Source organism: Corythoichthys intestinalis, chromosome 5 (assembly GCF_030265065.1).
Source record: "Corythoichthys intestinalis isolate RoL2023-P3 chromosome 5, ASM3026506v1, whole genome shotgun sequence".
Taxonomy (NCBI): domain Eukaryota; kingdom Metazoa; phylum Chordata; class Actinopteri; order Syngnathiformes; family Syngnathidae; genus Corythoichthys; species Corythoichthys intestinalis.
In genome coordinates, this window is record NC_080399.1 from 56925306 (window position 1) to 56953169 (window position 27864).

At 39.1% G+C, this 27864-nt stretch overlaps 1 long non-coding RNA gene across 1 annotated transcript; it reads right to left on the reverse strand.

The window, feature by feature from the left end:
• On the reverse strand, window positions 1-27337 carry LOC130916427 (uncharacterized). Its single transcript, XR_009063280.1, has 3 exons — window positions 26883-27337; window positions 202-352; window positions 1-129 (listed from the first exon to the last, which is right to left on the reverse strand). It is a non-coding gene; the product is annotated as an uncharacterized LOC130916427 (long non-coding RNA).
• Window positions 27338-27864: the final 527 nt, after the last annotated feature.

Consider the following 27864-nt stretch of genomic DNA (forward strand, 5'->3'; position numbering starts at 1 on the left):
CTCACATTTAGGACATGAGTCAAAATCTACCCATACCATTTTTACACTACCTAAAATCACATACCATCCAAAAAAGGAAAAGGATAACTCCAGGTCTATCATACCTCAGGCATATCAATCCATTATCATCTGCAAATAAGACACAAAGCAGGTGAAGGCAATTTATAAGACCAAAAAAATGAAAATGTTTCCCTTACTTACATTCGTTTTGTTGCAGATCAGCAATTTTTGTAGATTCTCCCCAATAGCTTCTTCATCAGTGATTAGCAAGAAGCACTCCGTATCCGCAGACATATTGCACAGGTTGGGTGTGTCGTGTTTCCCAGCACATTGTCAAGAACCAAGAAAAGATCTGAATAGACAGAAGAGTTCAGGGTGCATAAAAGGTCGACGACCCAGCAGCATGGTATCCAACTTATCATATAAAGAGGAAAAGCAACAAGGCCTTTAAATTGACTTCCAGCATGTCACTTATGTGCATGTTTATTAGTCCGATCCAAAACAATGAACTTCGGAAAATTGATGCTCCACATGGTCATATTTGTTACTTTCCTAGACAATAATGAGTACACAAAATTTCAAGTTCATAGTCCATTATTTAGTGTCCGTGCCCAAGCCCTCATGTTGTCCACTAGTGACTGCTCTCTAGACGTTGCACCCAGGGTGAGGGATAACTACCAACTAAGTAACGCAAAAAAACAAAAAAAAAACGAAAAAATGAAAACCTACAAATACACAAAGAAAGGCACGGTTTATTGACCTACAAACACTCAAACAAAATGACACTTGCTGTCGTTCACTTCTCCAACAACCGTTCCTGTAGGGGTGTGACAAAATATCGAAATGGTGATATATCGTGATGCATCCCAAAAGGTTATCGATACGCTAATGCCGAGAATCTAGGTATTGTTTTAAAAGGTGTCCAAAAAAAAAATGAAAATAAGACCGGGAATGGCGAATGAATGTTCGTTCATTTGAAACCAGAGTATTTACAGTCACTCTTTCCGGGGCTCTTACAGGTCACTTTCTGTTCATTTTACGGCATTTACAGGTCACTTCCTGTTGAGCTTGAGTCACTGCCTATTCATTCCTTGGTCACTTCCTGTCTGTAACTCAAAATCAACAGAAAGTGACCCATAAAATTACCCAAAATCAACAGGAAATGACTGAAAATCAACAAGTAATGACCTGAAATGGCTCGAAATGACCTCATTGCCTGACATTGGCTGCCACTGACGACCATAGAAGTGGGAAAGGCCTGTTTGAAGAGGGTGGAGGTTCATTCGCTGCCACCCTCCCAGTTCAAATGGATTGGATGTCTACTAGTGACAAACGTAGAGCAGAGGGATGAACAAAGCTTGTTTTTCGGTTAATTAGTTGTTTTGTGGAATATCCTAGAATGATTTCCTAACCAATGTATTGATAATCGTTGTATTGCCATATCGTATCATATCGTAAACTACCAAGAGGTTCCCACTTCTTAAGTTCCAGGCAGTTTGCGCCGCAATGACTTTTTTGACGGGAGTGCAGTGGGGGTTCCAGGCAGTCTGGCGGCCTCCCGCAATGAAGCATTTAATGGTTTGCAAAGGGTTTGGAGATATCTCAAGGCTTCCACGTGTATGGGAACATGGGAGGTTGAGAACCTGTCCAGAGGGCCACCAATCAACCACCACTTCGGATCACTTTGTCGGTTCATTGTGGGAACGCAAAAGGGAAAAACAATCATGGGGACACACGGACAGTAATTGCATACCGAATGGCACTAAACTTCACACAGATGTCTTTTACCTAAAGATGAACAAAAATAGCCTTGTGAAGGAGAAATTCAAAGACTCTGAAAAATATCAATTGTGTGATGGACCGGTCTAGTGTTTATGGTTAAAGGGTCAAAAACAGCCTCAATGAGGATGGGACACATATTTATACAAAAATCACTATCCGACCCCTCCAAACAAGATGACACATGTAAGTCATCCACTTCATCAAGTTGTTAAAAATAAAGCAACATTCAGTTTACAAACATCTCGGCCAATAAACGCTCCAAAGTTACTCATGCAGACGTCCACTACTCCAAATCATGGTCGCTGGTACTGTATGTGAGGCTTCTCCTCTTCCTTTTCTCAATACATGCTCTCGACTTCACTTGTCATAATCATCATTTCTGGTGTGATGTCAGAAAAGAATCATGGGATGTGTAGTTCTCCTCGATGCTTTCAGATTGGAAAACGGACAAGAAGTGACAAAAATATGGACATAAACACAATGGTCCGTGTTGCATTTTAATGCTTATGAGGGCACTAAAACTATAAAAGTTGAAGGACATTATCTCCCCTTTTACTTAGTCTATTGACTTCAAGTAAAAACGAGGGTAAAGCTCCACTTTCGAATGAGGGGGACCTCAAGCACTCCGGTAACGTAATCACTAAGTTACGAAGCTTGCGTCCAACAACTTCAGAGGGTTCAACTTTCTGTGCTAGATCAGTTGGAATACAGACCAGGACCCACCACAGCCCTTGAGGACCCTGCTATAGACTAGACTCCTCAGCAGGTCCAAGCTTTATAACAAGTAAAGTCCACCCCATAATGCTACCCCATTAGCAGGTGACTTTGGGCTGGATCCAGCCTCAGCTCGCCAGATTCACATAGCAATTACGCCCGCTGAACGTCAGTGCGCCAGATGCGGCCCACATCATCAATCTGATAGTCCAAATGATAGGTTACGCACTAGGTGGACCGTGCAGACCGGATCCGCTAAAAATCTGAAATTTAACGGTCGACCTGTGACGTCACAACAGCGCGCACCCTGAAGGCGGGCATCCGCTGCAACACTAAGCAGGAAAACACGCAGAATTCACGACTGGTCATCTCGGCTTACGGAAATATTTATGGTAAGTGCTTTACTCAAAGTCATAATTTACAAAAAAAACTGTTTTGATACAAATCTGACCCAGATTGAGCAACATGTGTGCCACATCCAGGCCATACATTAATGTAATGTCTGCTACTTTTGACCAGTTCGGGCTCAAAACTGATTGCTTATCTGGCTAGTGACTCCATACTGAGTTTGGGCCATTGTTCAAAAAGAAACTTGGGCGGACCCGTTTTACGAAATTGAGTCAACATTTTCAATACATCTGGCCAATCTCCGCTCCAGTTATATTTTGCTATCTGCGTACCCTTGTGGCTCACCCAATCTCATCAGTTGGTGGGTAACCATTAATTGCTATCATCCTAATATGTCTTGATTATGTGTGTAATGACCAAAAAGGGTACCTTAACCACACTAGGGCATTTAACTATCCATTTTCAAAATTCAGTGTTGTCTTTCAGTGTGTACTGGTAAAGTTGGGTCAGGGGTCATGGTCGTGGCCTCCACCTAGCGTACCAATATAAACATCAACCAAAGGCTTTCAAAGGTCAACAAACCTGATGTTATCAGTAAATGATATGTCGTTTTGTGCATGTTCTTGTGTGTGTGAGGGAAAGTCAAACAATGTGACAGTAACACAGTATCACAACGGGTTCACGCGGCAAGACTCAAATGCACGAGACCAAAACAATTGTGATGGAATTCCAGAATACAGTGTTGGGATTCCAGAATACAGTTTATTGTCAGTGGAATGAGATGACAAGGTTCGATTGAGGTAAACACAACACCAAACAAAAGATCCCCTGAAATGTGGCGTGGGCAAAAACACAATGTCCAACTTGGTCACAAAAAGCACTGATGTAACTATCAGGGAGATTTTAAAATAGTCTTAGGTGTAAACAAGTGGAAAGCATTATGTTCAAATTTTGTGTTAGATCTGTGTTAGTGGGTAAGTTCGTACACCGATATCAGTAAAGGTACCACTGACTTATCTGTCTTCTTGAAACCAACACATCCACCAATTTTGTAAATGCGGGCGTCTCAACTTAGAAAAAGTGTTTCAGGTGAGGTGGTGCATGTAGGTGTGCGTGCGTGTGTATATATAGTATTGCCTCTCGGATTTTTTTTTTTTGCAGTGTGGGTGGGAATTAATTTGAATAAATAAAATTTAAATGTACTTTATAAAATAATATATAATTAAAGTACAGGTTTTCTATTAAATACTGTATATCTTAATTCATTAAAAAAAATCTATTAAACAGAAATTTTAACATCATGTAAAAAATAAAAAATGAAGGGTACAAAAACTTTCACTTTTGTTAGTGTGGTTGAGCCATGAGTCAGGAAAAAGCTGGCGATACCTTTCATTCTTTTCTGCCTGAGAGACGTATTAGCAGCTATCAACGTTTTTCTAAATGCTACCAATAGTTTACTCAGATCAGCGACACTGAGAAATTAACTTTTAGTAGGTTACGTAATGTTAGCTGGTCATCAATATTTTATGAACGTCTTTTTAACTTTACTAACGGTGCAATTGCACTTTAGCAGTTAGCCGTTATTCGTCGTTGCTTGTCGACCATTTTACGTCAAAGCCATTCGATACACATTACTCTTCAGCAGTGGTGTCATACATAGGGTTCTTCTGTCTGACAGGCACATTGCAGCTCATTCATACTGTATGGACAGAATAACATGCTTTTATTTTGACATTGTCGTCGTAAAACCAGAGATTTTGGATTTGGATGATCGAGTGCATGCACTACTGAACAAGGCTCGGTCACTTGCCCCCTCCCAGTCAATAGAGATTAGACGTCTAGTGCTGTCAATGGCAGCCAATGAGTTGACAAGGAAGTGACCCAAAAAATCCCCAAAATCAACAGGCAGTGACAGGAAGTGGCCCGGAAATGCCGTAAAATCAACAGGAAATTATCCTAAATGTACAGGAAATTACCCAAAATTAACACTTTGGCTTCCATCGACAACGAAAGACATCACATTTACTTAAACTAGGAGAACTGGCTGTGAATGCTCATATTTCAGTGCCATTGATGGCACTGGAGGTCAAATTCATTTTGACTGGGAGGGGGCAAAAGAACTTAATTTATTTAGCCAAAAATAAACTGCTCCGGCCCACATGGGATCTTATTGCCATGAATGTTGCGAACCAAAATGATTTTGACATCCCTGCTTTACAGTCAATGGTGTGTGTTATTTTAAATAGCTATAGATTGCTCAATTTTCAACCGATTTTCAAACGACTTGGTTTATCAGAAAAACTAAGATGCAGTAACGGTTATTGGGCCGGCTGGCTCTACTAATGAGGCCGAATTTGGCCAGATTTCAAAATTGTCCGATATGCACGTGTGATACATCATTGGAAAGCTTAAAATCTAAATTTTCTGGGAGAAGAAAATTTTAACAGAGGGGCATTTATAAAAAAAAAAAAATTAAACAGCAAAACCCTAACTGGAAGGTGAGAGCATGAGAGAACATAATTAAAGACACCATGATTTTAACTAGATATTATCGCGTACTTACATTGTTTTGATCCAAAAACTCCATGCAGCATGTACCACCGAGTGTCAAGACACAGCTGTAAATGGCCACAGCCGGATTTTGGGGGGATTTTATGGGTGAAACATGGTAATATAACAACGGTCGCGATGCAGAAATCGCAGACATCAAGGAGTGGTCGAGATTTTCTTTTTCATATATTTACCCTTTTAAACTTTTTTTTCAATTTTTCTTTGTTTGTATCAATTATTTATCCTCTAACATATCGGGGAAAATGTGACAGTAACAAAAAAAAAAAAAAATACAATTAAGCGATAGTTATGAGGTAGATATCCGTGACTTTTTTACAGACACCATTTTTTTCATTGTGACGTAATTTGTTTAAAAGTTTAAAATATGCGAGTGAATGATTCAGTAAAGTCGTCTTTTTTTTTTTAAACAAAATATTAGATATCAATTAATGATTCTAAGCTAAAATGACAGACATTTTGAATAATAAATACTGTATAATTAATTATCTTTGTTTTATGGCTGGGTTGAAACAAAAGCGGTTGCGTGATGTCTGTAAACGGGGGTTTCCAGGGTAAAACAGACAAATTAAAGATAGTTCGGGGGGTTATTGCGCCATGAATCTGCTATGGCAGAATATAGACATATTGAACTATCAAACACAACAGCTGTTTTGGCTTAAAATACAGCAGTTTCTTTTAAAGATGAGTGTAAGGGCAGAAACTGCTTTTTCAGTCTTGTCTGTGTTTTCTGCCATATAAATAGATTATAGATGGATATAGATAATCTATATGAACTATATATAGTATAATAGTATAGTAAATAGGCTTGCTGGAGCCCACCCGCTTTTCACTTCCTTACAGTGTCTACGTCAGCCTATGTGGCTCCTTCCATTGTGCGCTTTCCGCAGGCCACTTTTTACACCGGGCTGCCGTTAGTGTGAAACAGGCTTTACTGTACGAAGTGACATGTGTTCTATAGTTTATCTATAACACCGAAAGTATAAATCAGAATAAGCATAAATCCCAGATATGGGTGATCTTGCACTCATTTTTAATTGAGTTTAACAGAAGAATAATCAAATCTTTCTTCCAAATAATAGCTTGCTTTGATGGTCTTGATTTTTTTTTTTTTTTTTCAAATTGTATGAATCGAAAAAGGTAGTTGTTAAGGTTAACTTCTTTTACCAGTGAAGTAAAGGGTTGTCATCTGTGGCAAAACACTTTCACAAACCCTGCTTCACCGACCAGCTTCATAGCTGCAATTGTGTAGTGAGGCAATACTCACTGGGAGATAATGTAAGCGACGCACAGGATGTTCATCTTGACTCCATCCTCCTCATCATCATCACCAAAGATAAATAGAGGGAAACAGATGTGTCCTTCTTTCCTGACGGCCACTTCCTATTACTTCTACAGAAAGTTGGTGTGTATGTGTGAGTATACGTGTCCTTCATTTTCCATCTCTGCTCCTATCAACTGGAAATGCAAATATAGGATTATGTATGGGAAACTGCCATCGCTGTTACCATTTTCAACTCTATCCTGTAGAAGTGTGTGATTTAGGCTTTTGCATGTCAAATGACTCTTAACCCCCCGAAGCAGGTCATGCATGTGTCATGCTCTCACGCAAGGCAAAACACTCTTATTCAATTATATAGTGGCTGGATCAGTGCTGATCACCGAGTAGTTCACTAGACCAGAATGAAACGTAACCGCAGCATTTTGACAACCTCATTTCAACTCAGATCAAAGGAATTCTGGTTGGGATGACTCATGCCTGGCCGCTTCCCATACAAGCAGCTTCACATGCATAATCTTTAGACTCTTCCCTGCACTGTGACTCATGTCATGCCAGATTGAATAAATTATGAAGTATTTCAAAATTATTGTTAAATTCATCATGTATTTTGAAAAATAAATGAACCGCATTAATTAAAGTGACCACCGTTTAAACAATTTCTGGTCGCTGATTTCAAAATTGCCTTCAGTTGTTTTTCTGTATAATTCAGTTTTCATCCAATCAGAATTTTTGAAATTCTTATATTAGTGGTATTTTATGGAGTTTTCAAATATTTTCACCAGCTACTAGTTTAACTTTTCAGTCCTCTGTATAGTTATATTCATTTTGCTGTATTGTTGTCAGCATTAACTTGTCATAGTTGAATGATTTTCACATATTAGAGCACTATGGCAGCAGTGCAGTATTGTCCCTACTGTTGGCCGCCTGTGTCTGCAGATGTCCAAAACATGGCATAACAGGAATCATTTGGCAACATGTTCTTATTCTTGGGCTATTCCTTTAAGTGCCAGCTATATACCCACCTTTGTTAAAAAATATCACTTTGTAACAATTTTGCAAAACAATAAATCTTGACTCGCACAACAAAACATAACAAAAAACAAACAAACTAGACCTAGTGTATTATTAGTATTAGAGCATATTTCAGCATCCCAAAACTCTGCAAGTGTTTTCATCAACGCACCAACTTTTTTGATGACAACCCGTTTTTCAAAACACATTTGCTAACTTAAAAAATGTTCACTTTTTAAAAATGATAATAATAATGCTGCTGTCTGTATATACTGAACCACCATCAATTCGTCTTTTAGACCAGGGCCCCCAAGCTTTTTTGCACCACAGACCGGTGTGATTTGGGTCTTTTTTTCACGGACCGGTGTTCTGTCAAATTTTGCACCCTTATAAAATTTTGCTCCCAAAGCTTTAGTGGCGGTGAAAAAGCCCTCTTTTATATTCAGTTAGACTCTTAATGTTATCCAACGATGCTAAAAAAAAACTAATTACATCATAATCATACATGTGCAACACGAAAATTGTATAAATTAATGCTTAACGACACGGCGAAGTCGTTAAGTGAGAGAGCGGTGTGCAGTTGTTGTGTGCAGCTAACACTGCAGGATGTGTCTGAGGAGAACATTTCCACATTTCCGTGCATGATCAAACATAGGTTAATATTACTTTCTTTAAAGAAAGTTTGTACTGTTTACTTTGGAATCGCTGCATTCAGGGCCATTTTTAACGTTACGTGCATGCAAAATTTGTCAGAACACCGGCAATGTGCTGCAGAAAAATACAGCAAATATAAAATGACATTTGGTTTTAACCCCGTCGTGTTAAGTGCAAAGGAAAATAAAACTGACCCGCTGAATCAGTGGGAGGCTTGAGCTTGTTTCATTGAGACGAGATGGTCCCATCTCACTCATTTTCTCCCAAAAACTTATAAATACATTCTATTTTTAATTGTTTCAGTGTCCCAAAAACGTATTTATACGTCTTTTATGTTTTTTTTCACAAGTGACATCTCTACGTTCTGATGCAACTTTGCTCCAAAGCACAATGCTCAAAATCCATTTTAAAGCAATAAGATTAGCCACTGGAGGGCAGTAGCACATTAAGAACTGATATTGGACCATGGAAGTGAGGAGAGGAGGCGTAACGAACAGTCGGGTTGCACGGCCGGGGCGCTGGTGGAAGACGACCGAATGGATGATCAGTAGAATGTCCAGGATGCCAGGTGTGGGAAGTCCGAGAAGGACGATTGGGAGGATGTCCGGGATGCCAGGCGTTGGACAACCGAGCAAAACAATCGGGATCACCAGTGTAGCGGATGATGTTGTTGAGTCTGTATTGCTCGTTGAGTAGAGTTCGTGTTGCCGTGTTTGGCCGTATGTGTCTCTCGTTACTCTCTAGTGTCTCGTGACTCAGCCGGAAACGCGCACGGCTAAATTAGTTCCCCCCAGGAACACAACATGCCCCACACAAGTTTCCTAGGTGAATTCTGTTATGAGGTAGTGGTCACTACAAAAGAAAGATTTTTAAAAATCTATCTTGATGAGACAGGCGGTGACGAGGGAAAAGTTTACCCCGTCTGGCGAGACATCCGCAGCCACAACTGCGTCATCTCTCAGTTCAGTAATTTAGTTATGTGTAAGTAAATTGTTACTTTGCTATCAAAAGCTCTATTTGTCTTGTTGTTTATGTTATTTTGTAGAAGGAAAACATTATTCAGATGTTTGGGATGTCACAAAAGCAAAAAATATAGCTGTGTTAAAGTCAAAGTTATGTTTGAAATGTATGCTTTTACAAAAAGCTCAAGTTCTGTTTTTTCATCAGAAATTGGAAAATTGCTCAAACTAAGCTATATTCTAATGCTTATTTCTAAAGAATGGAAAAAAGTATGAAATAACTTTTCCTGCTGAAAGAAGAGAGTCTAATCTTTCTTTTGGTGGGTTCCATGTTTATATAGCAATAGAACAGAATTTTCTGTGGGCCTTGCAAAATCAGTCAAAACTCACAACTTGTCACAACTTATTCAACATAAAACGCCAACTGTCTGCCGCAATTGACGGTGTTCTCAAGAAAACATTGAAAGTGAAAGTGAAACTCTAAAGCTCACCGCTGTCTCTGGCACGTCAGCCCCGTGGTGCGTTCAGGTACAGTAAAAAACGTCGACCAGATTAGAACCCGTTTCGTTACATTATTACAGGAATTATTGTTATTATTATTATTATTATTATTATGATATTAGTCCGATTTTTATTTATAGTTTATTTGTTTTGCTATGTGTAATTGCGATTTGTAATAGTGTCAGCAGTATTTTTTTTAAGGATTTAGTGTAGGTTTTTGGGCTGTGGAACCAATTAATGGAATTATAATGTATTCCTATAGGAAAATCCTGCTCGACATACAACCCTTTCGACTTAAAAACAAGGTCCTGGAACGAATTAACTTCGTATGTAAACGTACCACTGTATTTGTTTTTTGTTTTTTGTTTTTTTTGTTCAATATGGCTCTTTCAACATTTTGGGTTGCCGACCTCTGTTCTAGATTATAATTATAATTCCTTCAATTTACACAGTCGTAAACCTTAAATGGGAAGTCACACACAGTGTATTTATATTCAATATAAATGTAAATTAACCAGGAATTGAAAAAAAAGAATAATCTAGGCTGTCTCTTAATAGGTAAAATTTATTTAGGAAACTCCTGTGAACGACCACCAAATTTCATGTTAGTTGAGTTAAATACAAGAAATGGGTCCCATGGGTGGATGAAATCCGCCAGGAATTACTAAAGGCTCTAGATGTTATGGGGCTGTCATGGCTGACATTCCGCGTGGACATCGGGGACAGTGCCTCTGACTTGGTAGACCGGGGTAGTGGTGCCCCCATTTAAGAAGGGGCAGCCTCACTGGTAAAGTCTATTCAGGGGTGCCGAAGAGAGGGGTCCGTCAGGAAGTCGAATCGCAAATTCAGGAGGAGCAGTGTGCTTTTTGTACCAGCCATGGAACAGTGGACCAGCTCTACACCCTCAACAAGGTCCTCGAGGGTGTATGGGAGTTCGCCGAACCGGTCTACATGTGTTTTGTGGATTTGGAGAAGGCATTCGGCAGTGTCCCTCAGGCAGTCCTGTAAAGGGGGCTCCGGGAGTACGGGGTACCGAGCCCCTTGGTAAGGGCTGTTCGGTCCCTGTACGACCAATGCCAGAGCATAAACTTCATAATATATTGATATATAGATATGGATGTAAAACAGTCTCGATTCTTGGTTAAAAGCAAAAAAAAAAAAAAAAAAAAAAGGGGGCAGTTAGCATTTATTTTAGGCAAATATGTCGAACGTGATGCTAGTCTTTTAGCCAATGTGGCGCCGCCTTATCATAAGAAAGAGCTAATTACAATGAAAATTCTTGTGAATAAATGCTTAAATCCTTGAATTCTTGAATGGATGTAAAAAAGTCTCGATTCTTGGTTAAAAGCCAAAATACAGGCAGTTGGCATTTACTTTACGTAAATATTGCGAAGTAGGATGCCAATTGTTTTTTTTTCTCCCATTGTTTTTTTTCCACGTTTCAAAATGCATGCATGGGACGAAAAATATGATAATGACCTTGAATCTTCGAACAAATTACTCCTGAGACAATCCAAACTGTTTGTATGCAGTAAAGCTTTCGTACTTTTTCAACCTAAATCACTGTTAGATCGCTGTGTGTGTGTGTTTGAGAATGACTCCTCTTGATGCTAGGAGTGGACAGGCCTCCTACCCAAAGGCGTGGCTCAGTGTCAACACCCTGTGTCCCGTCAATATATTATGAAGTCTATGGCCAGAGTTTGGTCCTCATTGCCGGCAGTAAGTCGATTTCGTTCCCAGTGAGGGTTGGACTCCTCCAAGGCTGTCCTTTGTCACCAATTCTGCTCATAATTTTTATGGACAGAATTTCTAGGCGCAGCCGAATCATGGAGGGGGCTCGGTTTGGTGACCTCAGCATTGCATCTTTGCTTTTTGCAGATGATGTGGCGCTGTTGGCTTCATCAAGCCATGACCTCCAACTCTCACTGGAGCGGTTCACAGTCGAGTGTGAAGCGGTTGGGATGAAGATCAGCACCTCCAAATCCGAGACTATGGTCCTCAGTCGGAAAAGGGGGGAGTGCCCTCTCCGGGTCGGGGATGAGATCCTGCCCGAAGTGGAGGAGTTTAAGTATCTTGGGGTCTTGTTCACTAGTGAGGGTAGAAGGGAGCGGGAGATCGACAGACGGCTCACGGCACCGTCTACAGTGATGCGGACTCTGTACCAGTCTGATGTGGTGAAGAAGCAGCTGAGCCAAACGGTCTACGTTCCTACCCTCACCTATAGTCACGAGCTGTGGGTCATGAACGAAAGAACGAGATCCCAGACACAAGCGGCCAAAATGATTTTCCTGTGCAGGGTGTCCAGGCTCTCCCTTAGAGATAGGGTGAGAAGCTCGGTTATCCGGGAGGGGCTTGGTGTCGAGCCGCTACTCCTCCGCGTTGAGAGGAGCCAGTTGAGGTGGCTCGGGCATCTGGTTCGGATGCCTCCTGAACGCCTCCTTGGAGAGGTGTTCCAGGCATGTCCCACTGGCGGGAGGTCCCAGGGATGACCCAGGACATGCTGGAGAGACTATGTCTCCCGGCTGGCTTGGGAACGCCTTGGGATTCCTCCGGAGGACCTGGTTGAAGTGGCTGGGGAGAAGGAAGTCTGGGCTTCCCTGATAAAGCTGCTGCCCCAGCAACCCGACCCCAAATTAAGCAGTAGATAATGGATGTGAAAAAGTGTTGCTCAAAGAATCTAGATATGCAAATCAAAAATTTCTTAGAACTATGAAAACGGAGAAAATAATGTTTAAACACATGAAATGACATTCTTTGTGAGCACGGCCATTGAAATGCCAAATGAAAGAGATGAAAAGTAAGTCAGAAAATTCTAAGTATACAGTATTTTATACCTTCAGTCTATGCAGTGTGTTTCTGGGTTCCTCTTTTCCCCAAGTGAGACTCAGGCCTGTTTTACTTCCTGGTTCATTAAAATCTTGTTCCTACAATAGACGCATACTATAATGGGTAGCCAATGTGTGACGAGTGGGTGGTAAAATCTGAAATATTCACATTTGATTGGCTGAAATAGTACAGACAACTCAAACTGTCTGACAACTGCTCTTTTGCTGCAATCCTGGAAATACCCATCACAGAAATTAAAGTTATTTTTATTCAAATTATTAAACAAGATTTATTCTGTTAGGATGCACTTGATCAAAACATTACCTTGTGCTTCAAGGCAAGAATAGAAGGGAAATACTAATTTTATTTAACAATTTGAAAGGGACTTATTGATATGTTGTGAATGTGAAGCAGTTCTATTACATTAAATATTCCTGTTTTTTTTTTGTTTGTTTGTTTGTTTGTTTGTTTTTTTTAAGAGAAGATTTGAGTTTTACAATCTTACATCTTACAACACACTGTTGTAAGAGTAATGCCACTCCCCCTTGCCTGGGGAGATGTCAAAGTGCAGAGGGAACCTCCTTTCTTTTCCCAGTGGAATGTAAATGTTATTGTAGATTTTCTGAACAGGAAATATATTGGGAAATTATTAACTCCTATTTGCTGTGGCTGATTTTTTTTTTTAAACCCCTCCCCATTAAAACATTCCTCAACCACATCTCATTCTCACACTGTCATACTTTCGGTCCTATTTATATTTTTATACAGCTACTAATTATAGCATTTAAATCAGCCAGACGGGCATGCTATGTGGTTATGCCGTCTGCTTCACTCCAATGGTTTTGGATTCCAGTTTGGAATCAGTGCTTTCTTGGCGTGAGGTTTAAATATTCACCCAAGGCTTCTCTCGGTTGTCTCCTTCTTTAATTTCACTTTCTACAAACAGTCATGCTAAATTAATGAAGACTCCAAATACTTCTTAATATGCTTTGTTTATATGTGACCTTTGATTGAAAAGGCAATCAGCGGTCAAAATAGGTTTTACGAACACCGTAATTTTCGGATTATAAGCCGCTACTTTTTTCCTTCAATTTGAATCCTCCGGTTTGTAGTCCAGTGCGGGTTATTTGATGATTTATTTGGGTTAATAGGTAACACTTTATTTGACAGCGGCGTCATAAGTTACTGTATGTCATGACTATCATGGGCATTAATGAATGCTTATGACAGATGTCATTAAGTGTCATCCGGCAAATTATGTCACAAACTTCATTAACAGGTATGTCTAACTCAGATCTTTTACATCCATTCAAAAGTGAGATCATTTGCCGGAAAACACTAAATGGCATCTGTTATAAGTATCATTAATGCTCATGACTTTCTCATGTTATAATTATCATTGTCTGATGACAGTCTTATGGCGCCACTGTCAAATAAAGTGTTACCAAATACTAAAACTAGCAATTAATGAAAGAACTGGAACAGTAATTGAAGAAATAATTAGCACAGAAAATGAATTTTGATGATTATTTACAGTGTATCACAAAAGTGAGTACACCCCTCGCATTTCTACAGATAATTAAGTATATCTTTTCATGGGACAACACTGACAAAATGACACTTTGACAGAATGAAAAGTAGTCTGTGTGCAGCTTATATAATACAGTTAATTTATTTTCCCTTCAAAATAACTCAAAATATAGCCATAAATATCTAAACCCCTGCAACAAAAGTGAGTACACCCCTTTGAAAAAAAAACATACATCCCTAAATGTCAAAATTGCTTGTCATTTTCCCTCCAAAATGTCATGTGACTCGTTACAGGAGTGCTGTCAGCATTGCTGCAGAGATTGAAGAGGTGGGTGGGGGGGGGGGTCAGCCTGTTCATGCTCAGATCATACGCCACACTCTACATCAAATTGGTGTGCATGGCTGTCACCCCAGGAGGAAGCCTCTTCTGCAGACGTTACACAAGAAAGCCCGCCTGTTTCATCAGACCATAGGACATGGTTCTAGTAATCCATGTGCTTCGTTGACATTTCTTCAGCAAACTGAATTTGAACTGATGATACCTGATGATGAGAGGCGAAATGTCTTCCAAGACAACAAGAAAAGTCCAGTTGCGATTAATACTGACTAGAAAGTCCATTTTCACAAGTTGGGCCTCAACAAAAAGCAAACTGGTTGCGAGATGCTTGGGGACTTCTCCTTTAAAGGCCAAAAGTAGAAGCCATTTATGAGTTCAGGATCTATGAGTTTGGCAGATGACAGAATGATTTGCACATGAATGCAGCTAAGTTGTCACCCAGTTAGACTGCTTGAAATGAGTGGGCGTATATCAAGCATTAGGTGGGCTGGTGCTTACATGATAAGACGACTTTTTTACGTCACATCCACGTCAAACTTCAACCAGGTCACACACTCATTTAGATGTATGGCTTGCATGAGACTGTGGGAAAATGGAATTTGACGGAAGGGACCTTTTACATCGAGCATTTCCCTTTTGAGTGCATAAATGATTGAATCAGCTACAAACAACTTTTGGCATGTCACCAAAGCTTGTTATTTGTATAATATAGCATGCGTAATTTATAGTGTAGCACTACAGTAAACACTGGATTTACAGACTCCTTTGTTCTCAGAATGGGCAGTTTTCTGGACTTTCTAACACTGAAACAAGCAACTAATTTTCCAATAAATGAAGTGTGGCTCATAATATTGCACATATTTGTCAAAGACAAAGTACTATACTGTTGCTGCATCGTTAGTAAAAGGTTTTGGTTTGAACTTCCTGCAATTCCCGCAAGTAAAAAAATCCAGGTTGGTTCACTGTAACAAATGTCTGAGCAACAAGTTAAAGTTTATCATATTGGTTGCTTATTTCAGGGATACTTAAAATGGTTAAGTGAACAGAGGTATGTGACCCCTGTACCCACTCCAGCTCATGTTTGTCTTTGATCCTGAACTACCAAGTAACCATTAAAGGGTCACAAGGTCTACGCTGGACATTCCAGGGAATTTAGTGGGTCACCATCACAATACTAAACTGTGGGATAGGCACAAGACATTATGACATTTATGGAAAACGCTGCCTAAATTAAGTGATTTTAAAACTCATATTAGTACATAAATATAAACAATGTCTATTTATTATTCATACTGTAAAACATTTTTAAAATATTGACAAAGATAGCAAGAGTTCTAGATAGTTCATAGAGACTTGTGGTATGTGGCATACATATACTGTACCTACTGTGGCAAAGATTGCAACATTGGTTCAAAAAGACTGCTTCCAAAAGAGTGGTGATGTTACTGGTTACCGTACAATACATAGTCGGTAACAAGCAAAATTCTGAAAATCTGTCGTATTGTATACATAATTTACTGTCTGGTGTCTGCTTGTGAAAAAAGTGTACTTTTATTCGAATTTGATGTGTTAAGTGTAATGTAGCAAAGCATATGACAACATTTTTACAAGTAAGTATCTGTAATCATTGTGCAGCGTGGCTTAATGTCTTAAAACAGCAGGTTATAGCTACTAATGCCCACTTCATCTTTTGAAAAAACACAATGAACGCAATTATATTTTTTATATTATGGATGTTCTAGACTGCCCAGCTCTAGTGTTGTGCATGAACGCGTTCAATAAACGATCATTCATGAACACGTTCGTATTTTGGGCAAACGTGAATTGAACGCATTATATTTCTGTCTAATGACCATTTGTGAACGCGCTCGTTCTAGCGGTTATGAGTGGCGTTCATAACCAGTGTTGTTAATAACGGCGTTAAAGCATAACAGCGTTGTTTTTTTTTTTTTTTATCAGTAGTGAGTAATCTAATTACCGTATTGGCCCGAATATAAGACGGCCCTGATTATAAGACGACCCCCTCTTTTTCAAGACTCAAGTTTGAAAAAAGACTTTTTGAACAGCGAATTAATTTTGATACAGAAAATAATTACAGTACATTTGAAACAAATGATTAAAACAATATATTTGAGAGAAAAAGCATGTTATTTTGCCTCATTCAAATCTTAATATCGGAACATTTAAATATGTAAATTAAAGTGCAATCCCATTCGTGAATGAATGGCTTCTGGTTTTTGAAATGTAAATAAACCAATCTATTGTGATAAAACAACAAAATTGCAATAACTGCATTAACCATCAAAGTGAGGTCTAACTGCAACTGCAGTCTTGAAACAAATCTGAATAAGGAAAAACATTGCAATAAAATAATGCAAACTGGTTAAACTTGAGAGTAGCTGAGATTTATCATGACAGAACATTACTCCTCAAGTTCAGCATTCGCTTAATTGATATCTGGAGCCATCTAGCGTCGTGAATGGGTATAATGTCTAGACCCCGAATATAAGATGACTCCATCTTATTCAGTCTTATTTCAATGCAAAAAACACCGTATTATATTTGGGCCAATACAGTAGTTACTTTTCACATCTTTGCAACGCCGTTACCCTTACTGAGGATGTGAAGAGATGCGTTACTACAATTTGGTTTAATGAAAGGCGAGTTGTCTGATTTTATCACAGCTGCCTGGGAGGGAGCAGAGCGGGAGGGAGGAGGGTGGTGACGCTGTTGCAAACGTGTTGATGATTGGCTAGTTGGCTCGGAGCGTTAGCAAAGCCTTCATGTTCTAGTTAGAATAAGCATTTAACGTGGCGAGGGTCATCTTGATTTCTCGGGCAACTTTATTTTTTACATACAGTTTGTGGCTCCAGGTGGGTACAATTAATTGAAAATAATGTACTGTTTCACTGCCTAGTGTGCATTATTATCACCAAGTTGGCGTTGTCCTTGTAGATGCTACAGTATAACAATATTTTTTTGTTTATTACCAAAAACAGTCACTTGCCCTAAACTTAAAATGACGCATCCATGAATCTTGTATGATGTTTTTTTAATCAAATCAACTAGAGCAAATTCAGGAGAGGCAGGAATTTCAGAGCCTCACCTGCATATTGAAAAATATGTCTATACTATATGCAGTATATACATATAAGGGGTACGACGATACACACAAGTCATGATTCAGTACGTACGGAGATCACAGTTCGGTGCGGGTTCAGTACAACAGAAAAAAAAAACTTTTTTCTCACAACATTTTAAAGTTTGTATAGGCCTTTTGTTACTCTTATATCGGAGAAATAAAAAAAAATGCAAAAAGTGTGACCTACATTTAACTACACAAAAAAATCAGTTCAATTAAAGATGTTATAGAATTTATAATGTAATAATGTGTAGAACATGAAAAGTAATGTCAGTTTCTTTGCTGAGTAACTAATTACTCTTACATTTAGGTAGTTGAGTTACTAACTCAATTTATTTTTGGCGAAGTAATTTGAACGGTAACTAATTACTTCATTAAAGTAAGATTAACAACACTGTTCATAACCTTGTTCATTGTCAAGTACTGGCATTGTGCGGCAATGAACACACGCGACTACTGTAGTATACGTCAATCTTTTTTCATGCACCATACCTCTCGCGCACATCTCACTAGATATCATATGACAGAACAGTGATTTCCCCATCTGATCCCCCAAGTCTTATCCCATTGGCTGTGTGAACCCAAGGTGATCATGGGACACGTAGTCCATATACTACATTCATGAGTTCAGAATTGTAGAATGTAATGGGACTCCGAGAATAGTGCTTTGCCTCACTAAATAATAATGACAATAATAAGAAGAAATTATTTAATGATTACCTAATTATTACCATATTATATAACGACTTCAGTTATATAGGGAATTTAGATTGTCTCCCCATATGTTGTAGGGATAGAATTTACCCTACCATAATTAAGTGATTTGATTTGCTGGCTTGACACCAGCACACACTCACACGCACTCACAGCCCCATACCACCTCCTCCACCCCCTTCAAAGAGGAGGGATATTAGAAGTTTTTTTGTTTTGTTTTCGGTCAGCAGAAGCTGCAGCCACTGTATTTAATGTAAAAAGACGTTAATGTTGTGAAGGTGGGGAACACACCACTAATTTTGCTACTGAAAGATTGACCTGAATTAGCGTTAGCATAACATTAAAGAGCATACGACAGGAGAAAAAAAGTCTTAAATGGCATTATTATGTGAATTAGAATCATATTTTGAGACAATTCGACTATATACAACAATTTAGCAAAGCGCAGATGACGAGAAATTAGTCTTTTAATCTGCCGGTTAGCCACGCCTACCATTATAGGGCTTTAGCGTCCCCAACAGGTGGATGACGTCAGCGGTAGACTGGGCTCATCGGTTTTACTATTCAGCCCAGTGAGGGGGAATTATTCAGAACGAGGAAAACGCGACGAAGAGAGCCGCAAAATGTCATTGTTTCAGTCTCTCTACTCCAATATTTTTTTTACAGGATATTCTTTTTATCCAAATATTTTTCCCCAATAGCTATATAAATGGCTTGAGAAGGACCACTCAGCCCGTCAAGGGGGAACTGTGCAAGCCATCATATTGAAATGGAAGGAGCATCAGACCACTGCAAATCTACCAAGACCCGGCCGTCCTTCCAAACTTTCTTCTCAAACAAGGAGAAAACCGATCAGAGATGCAGCCAAGAGGCCCATGATCACTCTGGATGAACTGCAGAGATCTACAGCTGAGGTGGGAGAGTCTGTCCATAGGACAACAATCAGTTGTACACTGCACAAATCTGGCCTTTACGGAAGAGTGGTAAGAAGAAAGCCATTTCTCAAAGATATCCATAAAAAGTCTCGTTTAAAGTTTGCCACAAGCCACCTGGTAGACACACCTAACATGTGGAAGAAGGTGCTCTGGTCAGATGAAACCAAAATTGAACTTTTTGGCCACAATGCAAAACGATATGTTTGGCGTAAAAGCAACACAGCTCATCACCCTGAACACACCATCCCCACTATCAAACATGGTGGTGGCAGCATCATGGTTTGGGCCTGCTTTTCTTCAGCAGGGACAGGGAAGATGGTTAAAAATGACTGTATATATATATATATATATATATATATATTATATATATATAAAATAAAAATACTTTTAAATAACATTCTTTATTTTTATGACTCACATCAGAACACACAAAAGAACAACCTCGATCATAATTTCTGCCTTTACAGCTTTTTTCAATGCCTATACAGTGTCGAGGTGCCAGTCTTTCTGCTCTCGTATGAGAGCATAGCGCCACATTCGTTGCATTCAGCGAAGCCGACACATGTTTCTGTAGCATCTTCAACTATCAATCTGAAGCCTTTCCACACCCCACTCCTACAGGTGCGTGTTTGTCTTTTCAATTCCCCCGTCTTTAGTTTGTAATGTAAAATTCAAAAATGTAATGGATGCGAAGGGGAAGATTTAAAAAAAGGGCGGGGCCACGGTGTTCCCGTCCGCAGGGCATGCTCTAACTCTGCGGCACCTGTTTGCAATTACCATACTGCGCCTTCTCTGTTTTATCCAAATTATTTATTCTATTTTATTTTATCTATTCTATTTTATTATTTACAAGTATTCCTTAGTTTAACATCCAGACATCATTTTAGTATGTATATATAAATATACTGCATATTTATTTAAAAAAAAAAAAAAAAAAAAAGCGAGAGAGAAGCCCGGCCCGACCCGACCTGAACGTAATAATTGACATTTTGGGCTCGGACTTAAAATCTTAGCTTTGATATGCACTCTTCTTTCGTTATTGATTTAAATAAGACCAGAGATGGAGTCTGTTGTCTAAATGAAGGCAAGGCAAGGCAAATTTATTTATATAGCACAATTCAACACAAGGCAATTCAAAGTGCTTTACATCACATGAAGATCATAAAAATCACATTTAAATCAATACAACGTAAAAACCAAGACAAAAGCTCGCATTTAATCACAAATAGAATAAAAATAAATAAATAAAAATAAAACAAAAATATAACAAAAACTACTACTACTAATAATAATTGAAATCAGCAACGGATATAAGCACAAGAGGAATAGAAAGCAGGTAGATTGAAATATATAGCCAGTTATGGATATGCAGTGCTAAACAAAAGTGTTTTTAGCCCTGATTTAAAAGAGCTAACAGTTTGAGCATACTTCAGACGTTCGGGTAACTTGTTCCAGAGGTGAGGAGCATAATAACTAAATGCTGCCTCACCCTGCTTGGTTCTTGTTCTTGGAATATGCAGAAGACCCGTTCCAGACGACCTTAGGGGTCTAGATGTCTCATAGGAATCTAACAAGTCAAGCATGTATTTTGGTCCAAGGCCATTAAGTGTTTTGTAGATGAGCAGTAGTATTTTATAGTCTATCCTTTGACTCACTGGAAGCCAGTGTAGCGATTTCAAAACCGGTGTAATGTGGTCCAGCTTCCTTGTATTTGTGAGGACTCTGGCTGCAGCATTCTGTACTAGCTGCAGCTTCCTGACTGATTTTTTATCAAGACCCGTAAATATACCGTTGCAATAGTCCAATCTGCTGAAAATGAATGCATGCATAAGTTTTTCCATGTCTTGTTGAGTCAGAAGCCCCTTAATTCTGGTTATATTTTTTAGGTGGTAATAAGCGGATTTAGTGACGGACTTTAGAGGGCTATCAAATTTTAGGTCTGAGTCAATAATTACGCCAAGGTTTCTGACTTGATTTGTAGCTGTAAGTGACATTGTGCTAAGTTGCCTGCTTATCTTTGACCTTTCCTTTTTTGGCCCAAAAATGATCACCTATGTCTTCTCCACATTTAACTGGAGAAAATTCTGGCACATCCATTCATTGATTTGATGAATGCATTTACTCAGGGAGACTAAGGGAGTATAATCATGTGGGGACACAGAAATGTACAGTTGTGTGTCATCTGCATAGGCGTGATAGGAGATGTCATACTGTTCCATTATCTGAGCTAACGGAAGCATATAGATGTTAAATAAGAGTGGTCCAAGAATTGACCCTTGAGGGACTCCACACGTGAATTTGGTTCGTTCTGACTGATAGTTTCCGATTGACACAAAGAAATCCCTATCATGTAAATAGGATGTGAACCACTGAAGAATTGTGTCAGTAAGCCCTTGAAATGAAATGCTCTTAATCCGAAGGATTGCTCTGTGTGCATTAACAGAGTTAAATTCACTGGCACTTTCAGTTCTAATAAAGAAAAAGTAAGCTCAAATAGAAGACATTCCGAATTCTTTGTTATTATTTTTATTTCTCCAATAAATCGTAATCGGCAATCGTGTTTGAGAGAAGATAATCGTGATTTTCTCGTTAGGCAAAATCGAACAACCCAACAAGTTAAAAAGTCAATGCTAAATTGATTTTCTTTTTTGTAATTGTAGCAACCTGTTTTCTGTAAATGTTTATATGGTTATGGAAGTAAAGTAAATATTGTGATTTATCTTAATTTTTTTAGATTTAGGTGGTGCAGTTTATAGCTGCACTCTATAATGTGAAATTTCTGGTATGATTTCTCCATGTACAGTTTAAACTGTATTTTGTTTCTGAATTAGCTTGCTTCAGTTTGTCTTATGTTGCTCATGAGTTGCATTTATGTACAATACTTCTTTTTTACGTACATGGTTGCACATAAAGTGCTATATAAATAAAATTGAGTTGAGATCAAGGTCAAATAGCTTTCTCGCCACACCTGCACAACAACAGAATTTGTTTTGAACTGTTTTGCAGGTGGTTTAGAAACAGTTCATTCGGTCCTTATCTGACAGATTTAACAACACCAAAAGGCAAAACAAACTACTGCTTTTTAAAAATGGACTTCCAAGTGCTAGGTGCTTTCCTGCGATTAGTGTGCAGATATGCAACTGTTCACTGTAGTTTCATGTCTTGAGGAATAATTTGACCTCCTATCAGGGGTGAAAGTGGGCCTGAACGGTCAGGAACGCCGGTAAAAGATTCAGGGCCAGAACGCAGTTCCGGTATAAGATTCAGGGCCGTAATGCTGTTCCGGTATAAGATTCAGGGCAGGAATGCTACTCCGGTACATGGTGCTTGGATTCCGAAAATATGACAGCAACTGTCAAAACACTATGTAAAAAAAAAAAATGCTAAGCTGCCACACATGCATTTCAGCTCCAAGAAGAAAACAATCTACCAACATCAGATTTACATACACAAGTGTTAACAATAAGCATAATAAAGTGCTTGTGTAGCGTAATCCGTTTCCCCCAATATTTATTATTGATTTTATTCCACGGACGGCATGGAGGTTTCCCCAGCTGCTACAGTTTTTCGAGTCTGACGATGAGTCACGTCAGTGTGCGAATGCACGCAGCAAAGCAAAACGCCTGGACTCATTTATCCGTTCAATTAACTGACATACTGACATGTGATCAGCAGAGATGGTTAGCCCTAATAGGTTCCAATGTGCATGTTTTCTGGTACAGCAAAAAAACAGTTTGTTGTATTGATGCCACAAAAAAAGGGCAATGCAACATAAAATGGATCAAATCTATAAGAGCAACGAAAGAGTTGAGGAAGCTTATTTATCATATTTTGTTTTATTTTCTCTGTTGGGAAGGTTCAGAACATCTTAACTGTCAATGTGCACTTTGGACTATTTGTTCATTTATGTTAGGCTACTTATTCATTTTATTTCAAGTCATGTTTGCGCGATCTTCAAAATATATTCCATTTCACTCTGCATAATATAAGTAATTTGTACTTATTTATCTGAATGTATGTTACTTAGATCTTTATTATTATTAAAAAAGTAAATATTTACATTAACTTAACTTTAATATACATCCTATGTTCTTAAGTAGTTAAAATTGAGATTTGGCAATTAGGAGAAGGATGTTGGGGTTATTGCTGTTTTTGTTAACTTTGAAATCATTGAACAAATACAATTTTGAATGAAAAATAAAATAAATAAAATTTCTGGCTCCGTGGCGACCTTCATGTCGGGGAGTTCTGGCAAGAAATTCTAGCTACTTTCACCCCTGCTTGTTATACATTTTCCCAGTGTGGCTCAGTTGTTGATACTCTTATGTTAAAAAAGTTATGGCAATCAATAACTTTATTTACACCCATTAACTTAATAAGCATTGAAGTATGCCATCATTAATATTATTTTAGAATTATACATTACAAGCAGCCACCTGTCATGTTTGGATAACACCAACTAACAATCAAGCTCCTGTATGCTTCAAATTCAATTCCTCTGAGACTCCACTTTTCTTATCTTTAAAGCATCTTTCAAAAACATCCTCTCAGCTCCAGACACAAAAATGAACACAATGGCATGCACAGACCTGAGTCTCTGTGTGACCCAACAATCAGCAAATTAATCACTGGACCTTCTGCACTTTGTTTCCCTGTCACATGGAGTTTCACTTCCGTCGGTACCTCTGCGCAATCTAATGAGCTCAAGCACAAAAGCTAAAAAATATCATGATGATTGGGGTAATATATTAGTTGGCTATGGTTTAAAAATGAATTCTGTATTCTAAGACTTTCAAGAATAGAGAATTTTTTTTTTTTTTTAAGGCATTTTAAGGCACTGCTCAAAACAAATGCAAATTGCAACTACTATAAAACATATTGTCAAGTGAAATTATTTTCTTAAAGTGTTGATTAATCCTTGGCATGATTATACTATTGCATTGAATTTCATCCTGATTGAAGTCTCTTGTGATTGTAGTTTCCCAAAGAATGAACAATGTAACTGTTAAAACATTTACACTGGGTGTCAAGTTAAGACCAATTAACTCACAGACGGACATACACACGTATTGTATGACTGATACACTAATGGGAAAGTGTTAGACAGGTAACACCAGTCAGTTGAATAGAGCTTGGGTTGTTCAGCTTCCTTGAAGCCAAAGTGATATCCTCCAAGAAACAATCAAGGGATACTGAAAAGACCTATTGTGTGAATGACAAATACCATCTGTGGTTCTATAAAGATCAAAGGTTACTAACACAGTGCTGCACATACCACATAGACGTTCAAACCCAGAGTTTTTTAAGTAGCCCTGATACCAGTCGGACCTTTTCCCCTGTAAGCCACATTACCTGGACTCATTTTTTTCTGTTTTACTTAATTTCCTAAACTAGCAATGCAACCCATTTACAGCATACTGCATACCTTAAACGTAATTTTTGGACAACAAGGCCCACAAAGCAAATTTGGGAGTGTTAATTCAACTCTTTAAAAGACCTTATGCTGGTCCACCTTAGATTGAGTTAAAACAACACTTTTGAAACCGTTTAACCTTTTACACTGTGACGGTTGGAACACAGTGAATACCGTACTTTTCGGACTATAAGGCGCACACTTGACCATAAGCCACAGCTGTCCTCACTGTATTATTGGATATTTACACCAAAATATATTAACAGATAACACTTTATTTGACAGCGGCATCATAAGACTGTCATAGGACCAAATGGACCACCATGAACTTCTAACCAATTGGCTGCAAAGCTTCATTGCTTCAAGAAATTTCATTTGGCCATCATTGTTTTCTTGGAGGGGACAGTCAACTTTAGCTGCCACCTGCTGTCAACACTGTTGTCCTCTAACATGTAACGCCATCATTGTTCTCTTGGGGGGGGACAGTCAACCTCAGCTGCCACCTGCTGTCAACACTGTTGTCCTCTAACATGCCTCCTAGCATGCGTTGCAGTGCTACAGATGTAAATAACAATCAAAATTCATGTTTTGTACTATTTCTTCAATTAATACTCCAGTTGTTTCATTAATTGCTAGTTATGGTATTTGGTAACATTTTATTTGAGAGTGGCGCCATAAGACCGTCATAATTATGACATGACACCGCCATGAGCATTAATGAATGCTTATGACAGATGTAATTTTGTGTCATCCCGCAAATTATCTCACTTTTGAATGGATGTAAAAGATCCAAGCTGGACATAAATGGAGTTAGTGACAAAAATGGCACTTACCGTAATTTCCCGAATATAATGCGCGCTTTTTTCCCCCAAAATCAACTTGTAAAATCATGGTGCGCATTATAAACGGGTACAGGGATGGAGACGAAAATATAAATATTATATATGATATATATATATGTATATACACTCACCGGCCACTTTATTAGGTACACCATGCTAGTAATGGGTTGGATCCCCTTTTGCCTTCAGAACTGCCTCAATTCTTCGTAGCATAGATTCAACAAGGTGCTGGAAGCATTCCTTAGAGAGTTTGGTCCATATTGACATGATGGCATCACACAGTTGGTGCAGATTTGTCGGCTGCACATCCATGATGCGAATCTCCCGTTCCACCACATCCCAAAGATGCTCTATTGGATTGAGATCTGGTGACTGTGGAGGCCATTTGAGTACAGTGAACTCATTGTCATGTTCAAGAAACCAGTCTGAGATGATTCCAGCTTTATGACATGGCGCATTATCCTGCTGAAAGTAGCCATCAGAAGTTGGGTACATTGTGGTCATAAAGGGATGGACATGGTCAGCAACAATACTCAGGTAGGCTGTGGCGTTCCAACGATGCTCAATTGGTACCAAGGGCCCCAAAGAGTGCCAAGAAAATATTCCCCACACCATTACACCACCACCACCAGCCTGAACCGTTGATACAAGGCAGGATGGATCAATGCTTTCATGTTGTTGACGCCAAATTCTGACCCTACCATCCGAATGTCGCAGCAGAAATCGAGACTCATCAGACCAAGCAACGTTTTTCCAATCTTCTATCGTCCACTCAGACCAGCCCTTCTGGCACCAACAACCCTGCCACGTTCAAAGTCACTCAAATCACCTTTCTTCCCCATACTGATGCTCGGTTTGAGCAGCAGGAGATTGTCTTAAACCATGTCTACATGCCTAAGTGCACTGAGTTGCCGCCATGTGATTGGCTGATTAGAAATTAAGTGTTAACGAGCAGTTGGACAGGTGTACCTAATAAAATGACCGGTGAGTGTATATATATATATATATATATATATATATATATATATATATATATATATATATATATATATATATATATATACAGTGATACCTCAGCTCACGAACATAATTGGTTCCCAGAAAGTGTGTGTAAGGCGAAAAGTTCGTCTTCCGAACATTTATTTCCCATAAGAAACCATTAAAATGAGAATAATCCGTTCCCAGGTCCCCATAAAACATAATTTTCTAATAAATAAGCCTTAAAACTACACAAAAATATACCTTATTTTATGTATAATAAATGTGCTATTGTATTATAATTAAAGAAATAAACTGTACTGTATAATAAAGTCGTTTTATTTACCTTTGTGATGGTAGTTGATGGCTTGATGGAATGGAGTGGGAGGAGGAGGGAGGGAGGGAGTTACTGTTTGGAAGGAGAGTGTTACCGGCAAAGTGCGCAGTTAGCGTAGACTCCACTGCTGTGCCCCCCACATGCTTTTGGTTGTTAATAAAAGTGCCCACAAAAAGCCATCCGACGCCTCTGGGTGTTTGTATGCACGCCGCCACCTTTCTGGAGAGGAAATCGGGCGAACCGAAGACAACCGACGACAACGAGCCAACGTGACTCGCCGGTCCACTTCTCACTACGGTGGGAAGCTGAAAGCACCGCCAATTACCAGTCGAGGGCGAATTGGTAACACGAGTCACCTTCCATAAGGACTGTAGGTAACTCTTTTTCGGTCCCATAATAGCAAAAGAACACTCAATATGGTCCAAAATGTCTATCAAACACAAACCACGTCCGCAATCAACGAAAGTGAGGGGACGAACTGGGACGCCGTGAGCGTGCGTCAGCTTCTCGTGGCGCTTTTCGACCGCGTGAATTGGTTCGTCCGCCGAAAACTAGTTCGTCAGCAGAGACTATATGCTCGCGAATTTAATGTTCTTGAGGCGAAAAGTTCGTGAGTTTAAGCGTTCGTGAGCTGAGGTATCACTGTATATATATATATATATATATATATATACCGATACTACTGATTTTTTTTTTTTATTGACACGACCATGTTGTGTTGAAGAAACGTATGCGGCAAGCCGTTGCCCACCATCACGGTACATGACGTCACCATTTTGTTTCGGTCGTGGCGAGCGAGGGAAGGAGTCGGAGGCGGAGTATCAAACGACGGAGCTAATCCGCGTTGCTTTATTGACATTGAGGCTGCAACAAAATACGGTAGCAATGTCTGTCTCACATGCAACCCGCGGAATATAACTATCTTTCCGACTGTTCCCTCAACAAAATACCCCCCCCCCCCGGGAACTATACAACGTACCAACATAAGTTC